The sequence below is a fragment of the Bombus flavifrons genome, chromosome 18 (assembly GCF_040668555.2).
Source record: "Bombus flavifrons isolate JBK064 chromosome 18, iyBomFlav1_principal, whole genome shotgun sequence".
Classification (NCBI taxonomy): domain Eukaryota; kingdom Metazoa; phylum Arthropoda; class Insecta; order Hymenoptera; family Apidae; genus Bombus; species Bombus flavifrons.
This window is the reverse complement of record NC_138459.1, coordinates 946,272-965,917: the sequence shown is the minus strand read 5'-3', so window position 1 is coordinate 965,917 and position 19,646 is coordinate 946,272. Positions and strand designations below refer to the sequence as shown.

Sequence of the window (19,646 nt, the reverse complement as noted above, 5' to 3'; positions counted from 1 at the left end):
TACAGGATAGTAAGAAATATTCTAAAAAATAAAAATGTAAATTATTATATCTACTAAGCGAAGATATTAAAAGGTTTCAGGTGATAATAAAAGAATTACACCCAAAACTTTTTTTTTATTTGGTAGACTTTTTACAATCAATTCTCATTGAGAATTATAAGTAAATTAAACACCCAAAACTTGACATAAAATATATCAAACCAGATCTATTGGAAAGGAGACACAAGCTACACAACATAATTTACTTAAGCGAAAGTGTCACTTTGACGCTATTGTCAATGTTTCTCTCTAAACGTGAATAAGACAAAAACAACAAGGAAATTTATGATACCAATGTGGTATGTAATACGTTCATAAAAGTAGAAACGCCAAGAGCTAATAATAATATTCCACAGTGTGTGAACGACATGGACGCACGAAAAATTATTGTAATAAATTACCGACTCGTGTCAAATGTTCAGGTATGTATCTCTCGATTAATTGCTCATATGTAAAAAAATAAATAAGGTAATCTGTGCAAATTGCAGAAACAATCATCCGGTAAGCTACAAATGTTGGATTGTAAGGAAGGAGCTGCAAAAAAATTATTTCTTCCAATTATCACCAGACATGCTATAAACCAAATAATAATATAAATGGATACTAAAAATGTTTAAACGTACAAGAACCAAATATCTACTTCATTAACAAGTAACAAATTTTAAGCAAAAATGATAAAAGAAAGCAATAATCAAAAACTTAAAGAAACAACAGAAAAGACCTGAATACGATATAATAACAGCAAATAAGAATTTAAAACCACCATCCGCTTATAACCAGTAACTTTCCTTCCAATTATATCTATATTGTATTCTGGCTTTTCTTTGAATCTGTTAATCGTATGTTGTGCCGTGTCTTACCTTGCTATGTCGTATTTAACCAGGATCATTTTTTCAACCATTGTTTAAGAAAGGATGGCTTTAAGCTGAACGTAAATGTTGAACCATACGAAGACCAGCGACACCACCAGCAGCGTCAGGCTTTTAACCTTTCTTATTTTTTCCCACACAGGAATTTTACAAAAACTCTTCCGACCATTCCATAACCAGCTGTCGACGAGACAAGCCAACTTTCTTTTTCCAGGAATTCTCTGCAAGCCACGGATAGGATAGAAACAAGAGGAATCGTGTACTATTGGATTGGCAACTAAGTGGTTGCGAATTTTGCCATTAAGTGGTAATGACAAGATCCGCAATCATTTAGTTGCCAACCTAATATATTATAGTTTAAATGTATATGTTGATATTAAAACTATTCGATTCTTCGATCTATACTATGGAATCCAACATCCAAAATAGTAGAGAAGACAATTGACAAAAGATGAAATAATAGCTAAATCCCTTTTTTTTTGTACGTGGAGAAATCCTCATAGACGCTTTGTTGATGCTGCAGCAGCATAACAGCGTCGGACTCTTACCGAGTAAAATGGAATGCCACGGGACCTCTTGCGAATTACTGCCGGTACACTCTCCTAAAAGTTTCCTAACTGATTAATTTGGCGCTAGGGGACGCCATTGCCGCTGGTGCCACCGCCCTGAAAGTCGTGACCCATAGAGGGTGGAGGAGGAGTGGTCCAGGGCCGCCTGACCACCATCTCCCTCATTTTTTTCTTTCTTTTTGTCCTTTCGTTTAGTTGTTAGTGATTGCCAGTGTTTTTTATTTTTTCTTTTTTCTTCGTGGAGGAAGTTCTCATAGACAACCTCTAACCTCTCCGTCGTGCTGGCCGGGGGTCAGAGGGCGGCGGCAGAAGGTAGTGTCGGCCGGACTCTTACCGGCTAAGATCTTCACAGTCGAAGTGGTAGGAAAATGGTCGGAAGTGTGAGTGTTCGTCGGCCCTGGGGTGCTTACCAAGCAATTCCACCAAGCACTCGCAGAAAGTACCAACACAACGCGCATGGTAGCGCTCCGGCTTGCCTCTGTCACATATTAGCTTTTGAGAGAGATTTTGGGTTTTCCATCCTTTGGAAATATATCCAGGGCGAGGATTCGAACTCACGATGCGTCGTCTTCAGTCCCAGGCCATAACGAGCTTAGCTTTTTTTTTATGATGTTTATAGACCAGTAGATGAATGTGTTAGGTAGATGATACATTTACACTGTACATGTGAATGTGTGTGAAAGCGTCAGAGGACGTCCAGGGCTCAGTTGAGACAAAAGACGATTGGTACCTGTTAGAAGAATCTAGAATAGTCTGTTGACAACAAGCGTGCGTATAAGAAGGTTATTGAGGTCTCTTCAGAGTGTAATATGCATGTATAGCTGTTGTGTGTGAATAAAGTAAATCATTTATTTTTTCGATTCCTCTCTATACCTTAACAGAATTTTACATTGGTATGTGGTTCACCGTAAACGATGAACTTCGGTTGTGGGGTTGTTTAGGCAAAAAAGTTAAGTTTGTTACCGATACATGACGGTACGACATAGGCATACAATATTTTGTGTGTCGGAATTACATTTTTTTAGCTTTACAATATATAAATTAGATTTAAGTCGCTGTAGAGCGGTGCTTATATACGATGTTGTTTTTTTCTTTCTATCTCTGTCCTGAAAACCTGGTCGCAAAAACAGGACAGTTCGTTAGTCTATTTGGTTTCGGAGGGGCTGTGGGATTTTGGAAAGGGGTCGAAGAGGGTGGACGGGAAGGGGAAGGGAGGGGTGTCCTGTAGAATAATTTGCAATATTTACAAAGTTTACAATATTCACACTATTTTATACGGAGGGAGATCTGAACGTTGCCGTTTTGTGACCCTTTCTCTTGTTATTCTTTTTTTTATTATTGTTTTGGTATCCACCAATTTTTTTATGTTTTTCTGTGATTGACTTCTGTGTCTTTTTGGTGAAGGGCCATGTTGTATCTCCACCTAGTGTCTACGGTTTGTCCATTTAAGTTTTTCTCGTAGAGTATTGTTTTGATCCCTATTTTTCTTTTTACATGGTATATTATTGGGATATTATTATATTTTAGTCTTGGAGATAGTTTCTTTCGTCTAGGTATAAAAACGCTTAGTTAGTTTTAAAATGTGGCAGTCGATGCGGTGGATGTTGACTAAGTCGTAGATTCTTTTATTTTTGACGTATTTTTTGAATCTGCTGTGTTCGGATCTGTAAGTACTCAGGCAAGCCCTGATGCATTTTCCTTCGAATATGCGAATTTTTTCCATTAGGGAAGCTGATATGTTGTACCAGATTAGGCAGCTGTAGGTTATGACCCGTTCGATTATTGCTTGGTAGCACAGGATTTTTACTTTACTGTTGAGATGCTTGGAGTAGAATAATCTTTTTGTTTTCTAGAATGCTTTGCTGGCTTCGGAGAGTTGAATTTCGAGGTGCTGCTTGTAGTTTAATTTGTCGTTTATATTTACGCCTAAATATTTTACGCACTTTTTGTATGGTACGAGCTCCCCTTCGTTTGCTTTTTCTCTTAATTGCAATTTTTTACAGTGTTCTCTTTCTATTGGGCAGATTTCACTTGACTTGGGTCTAAACAGTATGGTTTCGCATTTGCTTGCATTGATTTTTAGTTTCCATGTATAGTAGTAATCGTTAATTTTGTCAAAAAGTTCTTGGAGTTCTGTTCTTATTGTTGAGGTGTAAAAATGTTGTTCGTGATAATTGTTGCACTGGCTGTAGATGTCGCTGATGGGGTAACTGCTGTTTTTCTTCTAATTGCGTTGAACTGATTTTCTGTGATTACGTTATTTATTGCGCAGAAGGAGGCTAGGGGGTTGTTTATGACTATTTCGAATACTTTGCTTATGTTAGGGAGGAGGCTTATAGGTCGTAGGTTTGCAGGTGACGAACTGTTTTTATTTTTTTTTGCAATGGCTATTAATTTGGCTTTTCTCCATTTTCTGGGGAAATACGTGTTATTTAGCGCATTATTATTAAACTTTATTGTGAATACAGCAATCACAATGGAATATACACTAAATTAACATACATAAATCACAATTCGTTCCAATAACTTTATGTAAAACCTAGTTACACTTACACGTTAAGTATACGACCGTTCTAAGGGTAGAAACTCGGTAATAGGTGTTGCATATTCTAAAGATAGAGAATGAGTGGTTTAGTGACGATGTTTTGGCGGAAGAAAACTAGGGGTGGGTATGTCTGAGGTCACGAGATGATCTGATTCGTTAAGAACAATTTTGGTTAGGAACGCAAGAGCGATAGACATTGCTTTTGATTGGAGCATCAACATCGTTCCGGTGCCGTTGGAAAAGCAGATGAATAAATAAAGTTCTCCTGTTTCGCAAAAGAAGGATACATACATATGTATTTTCTTGTTCTTCCAACCTATTGCCGTTGCGGTCATTTGTTGCAAATTCGATCGTTTGCATCGGACCTAAATCTTGAGGTTAAAATCTTCTGTTACAAATTATTAATTAGACCTATTTATAACTTATGCTAATCCCATACGTTATAAAATCTCTGCCAGTGCGATGGAAAACGCAAGGCTAGGCATCTTGAAAATAAGAGCATTAGAAGAGGCAGGAATTCCTTTAGAACAGCTATCTCTTACTACAAGAAATATAATAGCAGCAAAAATATATTATTAAGAGCTTCATAATAGACTTAATAATAATGATTTAATTAAGGGAATTATTTACCTTTACCCCTTGTATTTTGAGAGGGCTATGAAAAATGTACATCTCCTTCAAGAGGCTAATTAGAATACTTCCTGATATACATTGCCAGATTAAGAATCAAATACTTTCCAATCAGCTAGAAGATCGGCGGGGCAGCCAGCTACGCTCGTTAAAGCCCAGAACTGGAGACGACGCGTAGCGAGTTCGAATCCTCGGCATGGAAGGATCATCAGAAATAGGGACGGAAACACCAAAATTTCTCTTAGAAGGAAATATACTACAGGCAAGCGGCCAGCCCCTGCCTTGCGTGTGTTGTGGGTGTACTTTCTGGGAGTGCTTGGTTAAAGGTGCTTGGTGTTAAGCACACAGGGGTCCGACGATCAACTCGCACTGGTACACCGTCCCGTCCGTGGAGGTTTTAGCCGGTAGGAATCCGGCATTACCTTCTGCCCGCGACCGCAGGGTAGTAAGGCGTCTATGAAGATTTCACAACACAGTATTACTGAGTAAATTTACACTATTAATTACCAAATTGCAGACTTGAACAATATAATCATAGGCAAAACTTGGATACATACTGGTGGTTAGAAAGTGGCGCCTACTGGCATTCTGGATCAACTTCAGTAAACATATTTCTTTGAATGATGAAATTAAAGATGTTATACGAGTAGCGATAATACCGTAAGCAGTTTATAATGTAATTAGACATAATGTTCCTTATAAGCTTGTAAGAAGTTTCTATTTGTAAATTGGTTAGTTCATTATTTTGTTTTATTTTATTTATATTATCATATATTACTTTATTTTCTTTTATCTTATTTTATGTTTTTTTATCTCATTTATTTATTTTATTTCATCAACATAATATTCGTATGCCCCAAGAAAGCATAAAATAATCAATGCAGATATTATAATTAAATATAAGAAATTATACTCTGCGAGTACTCTAATTTTAAAGTCATTGGATTGGATTCATTATAACTAATATTTTACAGATCCGCGGCATTTCAGTCAATATCACACGATTATGTTATTATTATTATTATATTATATTATATTATTATACAGTTATTATTAAATTAAAACGGTTTTGTGAATACACGCTAAAAAAGGTACACATTATACAGTTGTTTGTCGAAATCGTTACAAAGTCACGTAGTATCCAAACACCCGACGCAACACTTAAAACTCGTTTGTCAAGAAATAGCGGCATTGCTGTCAATGATATTAGCATAGTCGTCTGTGTTATGTGTATCAACACAAGCGTCGCACGCGTATATCAGCTGATGTTGCTATCTGAGTGGTGCAGACAGGCGATCAATGTTGTTCATACAATTCGTATTTAAGACTCAGACTGCGGATTTCAGACGCAGTACGGCTAAGGAAATTCCATCTTTAGACGATAGGGCCTTGTCTACCACTCTTTCCAGGAAAAGCGTGCTCGGATTGCAAAGCACCTCACAACAAAAAAAGACCAGTAAAGTAAGTTAGATATAAAGGGGCATTCCAAGCGTTAGGTGAGATCCAAACGTGTTACTTTGTATATCAATTGTATAAATAACAAAAAAGGAATAATATATCCTTTCAAACTTGGCACGCTGCACAAAAATACAGAACACATTTACTCGCAATATGCTAGGTCTAAAGATAAACAAACTCCGAACAGAACATTATCGCCGTCCTTTTTAATCGTCATCGGGATTTACATTTGAACTTTTTATAATATCATCGGTCGATACGAATAGACGAACGTCCTCTCTACGACGATCATTATAACGAATCATTATAGCGAGTCATACTGTGGAATAGCAAGCGTAAAGTTGAACAGTAGCATTGAACGAGCGACGATTACAACCGGCATACACTATCTCTGTACTCGTATTTAAAGTGATTTTAATATACACTGACTATTACAATTTTATCACTCGTCTCCTTTAATAAACCAACCAACACGTAGAATGAACCACCTCAGCTCGTAATTTTTGGAATAAGATACTAGACGTTCCACATAATCCATACATTCCTTGTGTTTGTTTTCAAACTGAACAGTATGTAGAAGTTATCTGCAAATCCGGATATATTCCATCTGAAGCATTTATTTTCTGAGATTCCTTAGATTTATAGATTAGCATAAGAAATATTTACCGATTATGCGTATCACTGTACGACAAATGTTTGTTATATACTCATAACAATTATTGTGCCGATCTAAAATATTCATAACCAAGGTTATATATATGTCGGAGATGAAAGGAAAGCCGAAGCCGTTCCTTGGAAATTTTGGGAACATCCTCTAGTACTCTAGCCTGGATTTTATCATAGCTGTAATTGTTCGAGATTTGTGATAGCGAGATTGTGTTCGAGGTGACAATTGGTCGCCGAACGTAGCCACGGTCACGGGATGGACGTTTTGCCTAACGGAGGTCTGGAGTGGTTGTATGGGTTTTCCGAGAAATGTGGTTGTGGCGGCATGCGGCCTCGGGAGCGGGCCTAGCCACGTGTGATGTTGCCTCGGAGGCGCTGATACAATGGGACATACATTGTATTAACAATCAAACTCCAGGCAGAAACTGCCTAGCAACGGCGTTTGGAACCTTCTCGATGCTTCCAAACGAGTATAGAAAACAAATGCAAGCGTACAGCGAGAAAAATCTCCACGAGGCTGGCATTCTTGCGATTGCTTTGGAGAGTGACACATGGAGCATTTTCAACAATCGTATTTCTGTGCCTAAGATCAGTTTACGCTAGTAGAGAGTTATCCCGTTGACCGTGGATTCGTTTGAACTAAAAAATAGTGTTAATAGCGTTCATTAAATTTATTATTCGTAAATCATACTATTCATTAATCTTACTGTTCGCTAAACTTATTATTCATTAGCCTTATTATTTGTTAGACTTATTATTTGTTCAACTTATTATTTCACTAACTTTATTATTCGTTAAGCTTATTATTCACTAGACTTATTATTTGTTAATCTTTGTAGTAGAGTTGTATATACGTGTAAATATAATCTCGGCTGTGTAAAACAATTCACTAATTCACATGAAGAGTTGTTACGCGCTCAAAATTCTAACCTTAACCCGACATATACATATATACGTATGTAAGTATGTATACACACGTATACATATTATAATATCAATTACGATGCCTATAATGACAATAATACTACTTATAGTTTCTGTCTTCATTTCTAGTTATAAAATACATTTCACTGTAAGTGTCATAATTTGAAATATCATATTTGCATAATTTCTTACACTTCGATACAGGTAGGAAAAAATTGTCATCTCTACAAAAAAATTATTTCAGCTGTATTTTAAATAGCTAAATTCTATTTTTGATCTATATTTTTTATTTTTATTTATTTTTTATTTCTATCATTTTTATTTATTGCTATGAAATTATCATATCAAACTATATGTGAAAATTATATACAATGAAGATAATAGTCATGTCATGTTACATTGTATGAATATGTATCGAAAAGATAACATTTTTCTTTTTTTTTTATTTGGAAGAATTTTACAATCAATTCTCTTTGAGAATTATAAGTAAATTATTCTAGTGTGGTATAACTTGAATAATAAATGTTTATCGTATGTTTGATTCTGGTTGAGTCTAATGCTTAATTCTAGAAAACATAACATGTATGTAGATTAATTATTTTTCATGATTTCCTATGAATTAATATATTTTGAAATCTGTCGGAATTAACTAAATATTTCTGCTTCTTTCGTAGATTCTGCAGATGTATTAAGGGAGTGCCCCGAATTAGAATGTTCTAAAACAGCGTCTTTTTGTGATTTTTTTTAGAAGGGAAAAAAAGAAACGAATTTGTTGAATTTTAAGGTATGATTTTATATATATTTAACGAATACAAACAAAATTTTTTTAAGTAAAAAGAAAAATTATAACAGATTTCTAATCCTATTTCATGAGCTGCAGTTTTCAATCGGCGTGAAAGATCCACCTCGTAATTCTTGACTGAAACGAAAAACCAAAAAAATATTAAAATTATTATATATTCCCCTTTTCGATGAACTAAAAAAGTTCATCAAAAAGTTTATTTAAATAATTGTTATAGCACCGTAATGTTAATTTTTTCTTTTTATAAAACACATTTTTTCTTTAAATCCGCCAAAATTTTTAATTGCACACTATTTTCTGCCCTCTTTTTATCTTTGTTATTGTTGTTATCTTGTTATCTTATTACATTCATCCACGCATTTTTACTCTCTATTCCGAGATAAACTTCAACAGCTTTTGATGTACAAAAAAAAGAATATTTAGAAAAATATAAATGTGTGTAAAAATAAGAATGATATAATGTATGGTAATAGTGTAATACTAAAACATTAATTTTTTTCGACGCTTCAGTTATAGATTATTGAAAATATATTGTTAAGGAAAGTAAAAAAGATCGGAAAAATAAAAAAGCCAACACCACACGGAGTTCCCAAGCGGTCACCCATCTAAGTACTATCCGTGCCCAGCGTTGCTTAACTTTCGTGATCGGACGAGAACGAGTGCACTCAACGCGGTTTGAGCGTTGGCTGAAATAAATGGTTTTGTTACTTGCTTTTGCTGTAGCGATGCTCACTTCTAGGAAAACTACATTTTTAGTGCTTTTCTTAGTCCTCGAAGGCATTGAGTATTGTTTAGCTCTAAATCAATTTGAAGGGCCTCTCAGCCTCATAGCCTTTTCTAGGAATATGCCATGCACAGATGGCGCAGCAGGATATATAGACGGGCCAGTTTTCGTAATTATATAAATACTCATAGACCTATGGCTTCGAAGCTCCATAGCAAAATAACGCTGCCAACGTGCGGATCCGGATTAGCATACACTGTACTTGTACTTGTACTTATATCTATACTTATACTTGCAGTTACACTTATACTTAAATATATTTCTGTTACACATTCATCACGCGTTCCTCGAACAGAAAACTTCAACAAAGGTGGTTGGAAAATTCTTCAGCTTGCTCTTCGTTGCTTCTGGCTTATGTGTTGTCCGTTAATCTGATTGCTGGGATTAGTTTTATTGGCTTCTTTATTTTGTTCGATCCTTCCATAGGAAATAGTTGGAATTCTCGTACGCAGAAAGTGAATCTACGAATTTCGAGAATTCGTTATTATTATGATCTTTTATTTTACTTTCTATTTCCTTTACAAGTTTGTTTGGACGTTTTCTTTTTGCTTTCACGTGCTCTATGTTTTTGCCATTTTGCTTTCTCTTTCCTTTTTTTCTCTGATTTTGTGAAGAATGTCTTGCGGAATTATTTTTGTTTGCCTGTTATTTGGTTCATAAGTAGTTGCCCATGCTGCTTCTATAATTTCTGTCAATGTACTGCCTGTTCGCAGTGGTGCATATACTGCTGACATCTGAAAGTAATTACCGTTAGTTTGTATTGTAACGGTGGTTGCTTGAGCGTGTTCCTGATGGATTTGGTTATGTTGGTGTTAAGGGTGGCGGTTGGTTAGTTATTTGTGAATAACTTCGGCTACCAAAGATGTTGGTGTTTCCATGATTAGTGTTCTATACGTATTGTATTGTTTGGTGTTGGATCTGATTCCGTAATATCTAGTTGTTGTATGTTCTGCTTCGAAGCGGGTAGCAGGAGGGTGTGAGGAAAAAGGAACACCATGTTAATGATCATAGAGATCAACTTTTGTCTTACATATATGATTATTATGATTATATTATTCTTATTTTGTATCTAACTTATGTCTAATAAATGTTATATAAAATAAATATTTTTTCATTATTAAAATCCTCTGTAAACTCTATAATTAGATTATAATTTAGCTTGCTCAATAAAAAATTTAATGACATTGAAAATTTTTAATCATGGTTAGTATTTTAAATATGACACTGTTTACGTATATTATAGGTAGAGTTAATAGTTACACAATTTTTTAATGAATTAAGAAAAAACTAAAAACAAGCTTATTTCCCAATATATGCCTCAAATATAAAAGCATTAAAGATATGTGTACATATTTAATTTGAAATTTGTAGTCTTGTTAAACTTTTTTATTAGTAATAATAATGCATGTTTAATGATGGTTCATAATTAATATTCATTTAAACAATGTTTTCTGTATTAAATGGAGTATCGTAGATCTATCTGCTTGAAATAAATGGTGAGAAATTATAATAACTACATAATATAATATTAGTTACTAAATAAGCTAACTGCTTTAGTTTATATTCTTTACCTTTAGTGCATTTCACCGAAGAATGGCGCCAAACACAAAATCCTAGCTACTCGATCGTAGTGTTCAGTGGTGGCCGATTTGTGAAGTACATCTTACGACATTAAGAACCTCATCTCCTTTACAGCAGTTAACAGACCTGTGTGTACAACTATGACCTAGGGACAGTGTGGCATATTAGCGAAATTAAAAGCATAAAGTCATTAGTGTCTAATTTTATTAATGAAAACTTAAATACATTTTTTATTCTTATTATATATTTTTTTAAAATACTGTATGACTGGAATAATGTAATGCAAATACTTTGTTAAACATAATATATTAAAAAGTTGGATTTATATTCAATTACATTCTATTTTTCACCAAGAGTTACGCAGTTAATTCACAATTACTCTCTTCGTTTCGGATCGTCTGGAAGATAATACATTTTCTTACCACTCTTTGACTTGTTTCTGCATCCCTTAGCTGAGTAATAAGGCATTTGAAGTAACGTTCCAATCTTAAATACTAATTCTGTATGTTCTCTATGATGATTTCAAAAACTTGTAATAAACACGAAGTATAAATCACCTTAAAGTAAAAACGGATAACACTGTATAGATTTAATTACTAAGATGTGTGTACCTCAAAATTTGATGTTAATTTAAAATTATAATATATAATTTAAAATTGTAATATAATTTATTTATGCGTAACGTCATTTCGACCCTCAATAAACTTAAGGACCCACCATAACTTGTCTGTTTCTTTGTATTGTGTCAACATGGGTCTTCAGGCGATCCGTTGTCTTGAAAGATTTCTTAAGGCTAAAAATATTTTCGACGCACATCAGGTTTTTAGAGGTCCTTGGGTTTATTAGGCGCAATTAAAAACACGGAGAAAGCGGGTACGCACCCATTAGGAAAAACCGAACATCTATCTAATAGAACAGGCTGGGTTTTCCCATGCACAAGGTCACTCACGAACCACGTTGGTCGGAGGCTTCCTACTCATCACTTCTCCTACGACTCTAGGAGGGTCAAGTCGCAGACTTCTCCTGCTACATCAGGAGGGTCAAATGAACTTATTTCGTCAACATCGCTAGGTCAAGTCAACTTACTTCTTCTATATACCACAACGTCGAAGTCTAGCATCAAAATCTCACGTCTATTAAGTATCCTCGAGTCCACTAACATACGAAATTCGACTGTACGAGCCTTGCTCTACTATTCATATCTATCTCATATTCGTGCGACAAGCTGTTATCGACGATTTGTATCTACTCAACAGTGTAGTCTAAGTGTTGGAAATATATATTTTATAATTCTGTGAATCACAGTGTTATATAAACTTAATCACCCCTATTATCTTAACGGAAATCAGGGGATCGATCAACTCGTGGTGTCGATTAGTATAATCGTAACGGGAATTTACGACTCCCGTTGACGTCTCTCCTTGTGATTGCGTCTCCCCGCGATTGGTCGAAATTACAAAAAGGTTATTCAACTATTATTTATATCTATTAATAATAGCGACTCTTAATAATATCTTACTTTTTCTTATTATTCTTTATTTCCGTCGTTATATACACTCTAACACACGGTAAATATTATCACTCTTTGTTTACAGACAACTTTGTAAATGTATACTTTATACATTTATATCTATACCAATTTATACATAACTGTTGCAGGAAGCTCTTTTATAAATGGCGGACAACCGCATGAAATCGATGTGTCCAAAGTGTTTACGAACTGGACACACAGCCGAAAACTCCTACTCTCGAAATTTTCCATTCGCCAACTAAGGAAAGATTCCACCTCGAGTAAACCAAACAACGGAGAACCCAGAGGAAGCTTACCTAGAGTCAACTGTACCACCGCCGGAAGATTACTATCAATCGTACTGCAACGAAGAGACGGAGGAAGAGCCAGATTCCTCATCGATACCGGAGCAGCAATCGACCTTATAAAGGAAAAAGCCTCACTAAACGTCCAAACCTCTAACCCAAGGCCTTCCTAATGGGAAGTGACAAACATACCACTAACAAAATTTGCAATTTAACCATGCTCAAGAAAAATTGTTAAGGAAATCATGAGGATTTGGAAATACAAATAACTGACTTTATTTCACACAACAGCTATACATCTATATTCCACTCTGAAGAACGTCTTTCACGCACGCTTGTCAACAACCGACTCTTTCAAACGCTTCCTAACGACTACTAACGGTCCTTTGTCTCAACTCAGACCAGGACACCCTCTAACGCTTACACACACACTCTCATGTACAGTGTAAATGTATCACTTTCCTAACACGCCTCCTTACATTTATACTGTACATTTAATCGTATTTATATGCCTTATCGAATTACTTAACGGAAACTTTAACTCTTATTGCTTTATTTACATTCCTCTTAGTTTACATTCATCCATGACCTTAACCTTTCAAATTTCTCTCTACACAGTGCCTTCGTAAAAATATCCGCAGTGTTTTCTTCTGTACTTACTTTTATTATGTTTATCTTAAATCTCTTGTCCGGTGCAAATATTTCAGTATTCGCAAAGCATATTTAAAATGTTTCTCGCTACAACAATCTTCTATCTACTCAGATAATTCGCACTATAACTTTCCAAGATATTCTTTCACTTCGCCTAGATCTTTTCATTTTAAATTTATCTGTTAATAACCCTTTTTTTTTTATTTTACTACAGATTAACAAATCGTTTACATATATTAGCAAATAAACAACATTTTCTCCCTCTCCATGAGTATATAAACACAATTCTACATTATTCTTCTTAAAACCTAATCTCGTCACATACCTATCAAAACACTCATACCAGTCCCTCGGACTTTCTTTTAACCCATAAATCGCTCTCGATAATTTACAAACTCTATTCATTCATTCTACATATCATATTCTTTGCAACATCGCTCTCTTTTCTCTTTTATTTACAATGTCCTATTTTTTTTGTTTATCTCTTTCTTTTCCTCGCTTCGTTCTACTTTTGTTACATTTTTCGCCCTTGTTCCTCGCAGATACTTCACCTTCCCTGCTTCTATCTTCGTCATTATCCTTCTCCAATTTTCTATTCTTTTTCCTCTTCTTATAATTTTCTTCATTCTTACCATCTTCACTATTTTCACAACAAATCGCCTCCTCAAATGTACAAGGGATATCTACTTTACAATACTTTGTGTGAATCACACTGCTGTTTTCCTTTTCTGATCTTTCTTGTTCCTCTTCGCGTTCTGATGGCTTAAGTGGTTTTGGAAGCTTTTTCACAATATATGCTGGTGGCTCGTAATCATCATCTCCATCTGAATATTGTTCTTCTTCTTCATCTTCGTCAGAATCTAAATCAAGTTTGGTTTTATTGTCTGGTGGTAATCCATCTGGTACCTTTTTTTCTCCTACTTTAATATGTTGTTCTATATGTGTGACATAATCTGCCCTATCTCTCTCACGTTCCCTATCTCTTTCTCTTTCTCTTTCCCTGTCACGGTCCCTATCTCTTTCACGTTTCCTATCTATTTCTCTTTCTCTTTTACTCATACCACTACATATGGCACTGTTTACTAAGTGTTCCTTCCTTTTCAATATACTTTTCATTCTATATGTCCCATTCTCTTTGAACGCTACAGCCGTAAGTCTATTGTTTACATCTATTATTTTCGCAATATTTCCTTTTGTAATAACCGTATTCTTATTATCTGTTAGTTTACCTAAACTGATCAAATTTGCAGACATTTCTTTCACATAAAAAACTTTTCTCATATTTATTTTTGTTCGCTTTCCAAATGCTTCAAAGTAACTTATAACATTCCCAACTTTTGTCGCTTTTATCGGTCTATTATCGCCTAAATATATATCTACTGGTTCTTTAAGGTCAATACATTTCTCAAAATACTTTGCATTATTTATTATATGATCGGTACAACCGCTATCTAATAGCCACATTATTTCCTTCTCACTTATCTCATTCGTCTCGCTGTTGTGTGCTGCGTGCGCCGTTGCTATCCATGTGCCTGCTCTTGAGTTTCCATGCTCGCTCGTGCCGGTTGTTGATTGACGATGGAAGTTTCCACGTCCCCTGCTCGTATTGCCTTTGTTTCCTTGTCCTCTGCTGCGACCTCGTGTTGGCCCATGCCAATAGCCGTTACTGCTTCCCGCTTGGACGCCATTTTGACACTCTCTCGCAAAGTGTCCTAATCTTCCACATCTGAAGCATCCTTCCTTTTTTGCAGAAAAGGCATTGGTTTGCATTTCTCCACGATTGGACTTATTTCTCTTCTCCGCTATTTCAATTTTATTTTTTACATACGCTACCGTTTGATTTTCTTCTTTCAATGCATCTATTATGTCCGCTATGTAGCTGTATTCTTCGGGTAACGTATTCAGCATGTAATTTAGTTTTTCCCTCTCACTCACTTGTGCGCCCGCACTTTTTAATTCATTTGTTAATTTTTCGAAATCTCTGAAAAACGATGCTGAATCACCGTAGTTATCCAGTCTTATCTTTTCCAATCTCCTTCTGCACACGATCTGTAGTGCCGTCGACTCTCTCAAGTACATTTCATCGAACTTTTTTACTATTTCATATGCCGTTTTTTCTTCCCTAACATACTCCAATTGTCTATTCGATAATGCGCTATAAATTATATTTATTGCTTTCAAATCCATTTTGTCCCAGTCTTCATTGTCTTTTTTGTTCTTCATTCTTGTTATAACAATATCACATTCCTTATACTTGAGAAACATCGTAATTCTTTGCTTCCACATTCCATAATCCTCACCATCGAATATAGGTATCATGATTTCCGATCTCTCCATTTTAATTGATTCCTTGTATCTTACTCAAGCGTTCCCACGTGCTCGAAGTATATCTTTTCTCTTCTTTCTTTGAACGTTTCTTCCCTTATTGAAACTCACTCGAACTAACTCGCAAGATTGAAAAGCCACGCACTAAATATCTTGCAAAACTATAAACCACGCTCTGCTACCATGTTAAGGAAATCATGAGGATTTGGAAATACAAATAACTGACTTTATTTCACACAACAGCTATACATCTATATTCCACTCTGAAGAACGTCTTTCACGCACGCTTGTCAACAACCGACTCTTTCAAACGCTTCCTAACGACTACTAACGGTCCTTTGTCTCAACTCAGACCAGGACACCCTCTAACGCTTACACACACACTCTCATGTACAGTGTAAATGTATCACTTTCCTAACAAAAATCATCGATTCTACGTAGTCCTTAACAACTTTTCTCTAATCGAAGATGGAATAATCGGACTCTCATTACTTACAAAGTTAAAATACAGTGTCACTTTTTTTTTTTTTATTAACGTGGCGGAAATCCGCACGGACACCAGGTCGCTTCTGGGGAAAAGCGGCGTGGTAGTGCCGGACTCCAACCGACTAAATCCTCCACGATGACCGTCCTGGCTACGATCGAGAGGGGCCCGGGAACCGGTGTAAGCGATACACCCCTCCCCGCGCTCAATACGTCACCTAATGGAGCGATGTGCGCCCACGTAACACCGCGCCTCGTCGCCGGGGACGCCATGCCAGCCAGTCCGGTTCCCCTACCGGGCTGCTTTGCGGCCCTGGGGCGCTGAGCTGCCAGCGCCTAAGTTTGCACCCCACCGGGGGACGCGGCGGACCTAGTGCGTCTCACCGACGCGCGTCCATGACCTCTGCCGCGCCCTCGCCGGTCGGTCCTATCAGGGTGAGAGTACCGCACCCTCACCCTCTCCGCAGCCTCTTTTCGAAGCATGACTTGTTCACAGTAGGAGGTCACGGCCCTCCTCCTTCTCTCGCTTATCAACAATGTCTCGAAGATCACCGGAGGCGAAAGATCCCAACCGATTTCCACGATGAGGTCGTGGCGCGGCAGCGCCCACGCCGGACAGTATTCCAGCGTGTGCTGCGCCGAATCCACGCTCGCATCGCAGTGGTGGCAGCGCGCGGTCGCCTCCTTCCCGATTCGGTGCAGATACTCACCGAAGCAACCGTGTCCGGTGAGCACCTGCGTCACCCTGTAGGTCAGGGGAGGCCCACCGCCGTCCAACCAAACGTCCCAGTTTGGAAGGACGGCCCCGAGGACCCTTACCCCGGCGCACCCGCCCTCGTGTCGAGGCTGGCGTGCCATCTGCCGAGCAAAGCTCGCCGAGCCCGAACCCTGACGTCGGAGCCCACCGGGCCCGCCCAGTCCGACAGACCCCGAGTGTGGAGATAAATCTCACGGCACCTCAGGGCCTGCAATTCGAACGGGGGAAACCCGGCGAGCACCGCCGCTGCCGCCGCCGAAATGGTGCGGAAGCCCCTCACTACCCTGATGGCCACCGCCCTGTGCAGCCTCTTGACCACTAGGAGACTGCGACGATTTGTCATCAGGTCCTCCGCCCAGATAGGAGCTCCGTAGAGGAGCCTCGATCGCACCACGCCGGTGTACAGCCGGCGCACTCCGACGTCAGGCCCGCCCAGCCGAGGCAGCAGACGTCCTAAGGCGTTCGCCGTCGCCTCAACAGACGGCGTCAGGCGCTCGAAGTGAGCGCCGAAGGTCCAGTGGCTATCGAGGGTCAGGCCCAGATACTTCATGCTGGTTCCGACCCCGATCTCAGTCACTTCCAACCTCAGGCGGTAACCCGCTGGAGGCGTCCCGTGATCGGCCTTGCGGCAAAACCACATTGCCTCGGACTTCTCCGGGGACACCCTCAGTCCCAATCGCTTGATTTCGGCGACCACGCAGGCCACCGCCAGCTCCGCCAGGCGGGCGGTTCTACCCCATGCCGTGCCCCAGACCAGCACCAACGTGTCGTCGGCGTAGCACGCCAGTACCGAGTTCGGAGGCATCGGCGGCCGAAGCACCGCGTCGTACGCGATGTTCCACAGCAACGGGCCCAACACCGAACCTTGCGGGACCCCGCGGTGTACAGCCCTCCCGGTCACCCCTCCGCCCCGGACGGTGTAGACGATACTCCGGTCCCGGAGGAAAGCCCGGACCACATCCCGCAGATACGCGGGTACCGATGAAATTCGAGGGCCCGGCATATTCTGTCCCACGGGATGCTGTTGAAGGCGTTGACCACGTCCAGCGACACGGCCAACGCCACGTAACCACGCCGCTCGGCCCCCTCGACAAGGGAGCGGACACGGGCGACAGCGTCGGTCGTAGACCGCTCCCTCCGGAAACCGAACTGGCCAACGTGCAACCCGGGCACGCTCCGGGACAAATGCGACTCCAGGCGGGCAGCTACCACTCTCTCCAGCAGCTTGCCCGCCTCGTCCAAAAGGCACACCGGCCGGAAGGCGGAAGGCGAGTCTGGAGAGCGCCCCGGCTTCGGCAGCAGGACCATCCGCCCCTCCTTCCACGAAGTGGGGAATTCTCCTCGAGACAGGCATCCGTCGAACAGACGCATTAGTCTCGGGGCCAAGACCCCGGCGATGTCCCTCCACAGGCGGGCCGGGACTCCATCAGGACCCGGAGCTTTCCGCGCTCCGATCCTCTCGACGGCCCCGGCCAGTTCTTCCTCGGTGACCCTCGATTCCGGGCTCCAACTTCCCGCAGTGACCCGTGGTTCTTCTTCCAGCGGTTGAGACTCCTGCTCCTCCTCTTCGGTAAAGGTGCCAACTCCCTCGTTCACTGCTCCCGGAAACAGGGTGCCGACGACCTCCTCCAGGAACCGAGGGTCCATGCTCTCCGTTAAGGGAGGTGCCCATGGACGGAGTTTGTTCAATATCATCTTGTAAGTGCGCCCCCAGGGATCAGAGTCGAGGCTGGCCAGAAGCTCGTCCCAGGCCCGCCTCTTCGCCTCCTTGATGGCTCGTTGCAGGGGCCTCCGCGCTTCGCGGTAAGCCTCGTACAGGCGAGCCACCGTGCCTTCGCCCTCCCGCCGTCCACGGCGGAATCTGGTGTACTGGCGCCGAGCGTGGATACACGCCTCGCGGAGACGAGCGATCCCCTTGGACCACCAGTACACAGCGCCGGCGCGGCGCGGCGTTCCAGACCGTGGCATACACGAATCACAGATCGCGTGCATGTCGCGTCTCAGCCGGGTCGCTTCCGCTTCCGCGTTCTCGTCGGTCGGGGATTCTTCCAACCAAGCCACGGCTATAGCGGCCGCCGCCATGAAGTCCTCGTCGCGGCGGGTCACCGCCCACTGCGGGAATTTTCTTCTCCTTCCCGGTGGGCCGATAGGCCCGCGCGCACCCGACGAACGGTCGCCCATCGCGCGGCCAACCGCCACCTCCATCAAGATGTAGAGATGGTCCGAGAGGGTCTCCTACTGGGAGACCTCCCAACCGGAAACGCGGCGGGATGCGGCGGGGTTTGCCCATGTGAGGTCCACTATGGACTCGCCCCGCCGCGCCACGCACGTGCTGGACGACCCCCGGTTCATAAGCCGGAGGTCGGGTGCGGCCGCCCAATCCTGTACGTCGCGCCCCCTTCTGTTGGTCCGGCGGGAGCCCCACGCCGTTGAGTGGGCGTTGAAGTCCTCGAGGACCAGTGACGGGCAGGCGCCCAAACGTCTCGTGCAAGCCGCGAGTCCTTCCAGAAAGGAGGCGTATTCTGCCCGGCTGATGTTGGGCGACACGTAGACGGCTACCACGGCCAGGTCGCCCCATTTCACGGCCACGAAGCCCCGTCCCCGCTCAATTACCGAGCAGGAAGGGCTTCCCGCAATCCCAGTCCAGAATATGGCGACCGAGCCGGTCAGATCTCCAGCGCCTCGTGACGCGTCGGGAATGCAGTACGGCTCGGCCACTGCCGCCAGAGCAATCCGCCGCTCCGTCAG

The 19,646-nt window shown here is 40.6% G+C and overlaps 1 long non-coding RNA gene and 1 other non-coding gene across 2 annotated transcripts; both read right to left on the bottom strand.

Moving 5' to 3' along the window:
- Nucleotides 1-9,070: 9,070 nt before the first annotated feature.
- On the bottom strand, nucleotides 9,071-9,189 carry LOC138189185 (5S ribosomal RNA). Its single transcript, XR_011175951.1, has one exon. It is a non-coding gene; the product is annotated as a 5S ribosomal RNA (ribosomal RNA).
- Nucleotides 9,190-10,864: 1,675 nt separating this feature from the next.
- LOC138189103 (uncharacterized) lies at nucleotides 10,865-12,542 on the bottom strand. Its single transcript, XR_011175896.1, has 3 exons — nucleotides 12,387-12,542; nucleotides 11,290-11,424; nucleotides 10,865-11,012 (listed from the first exon to the last, which is right to left on the bottom strand). It is a non-coding gene; the product is annotated as an uncharacterized LOC138189103 (long non-coding RNA).
- Nucleotides 12,543-19,646: the final 7,104 nt, after the last annotated feature.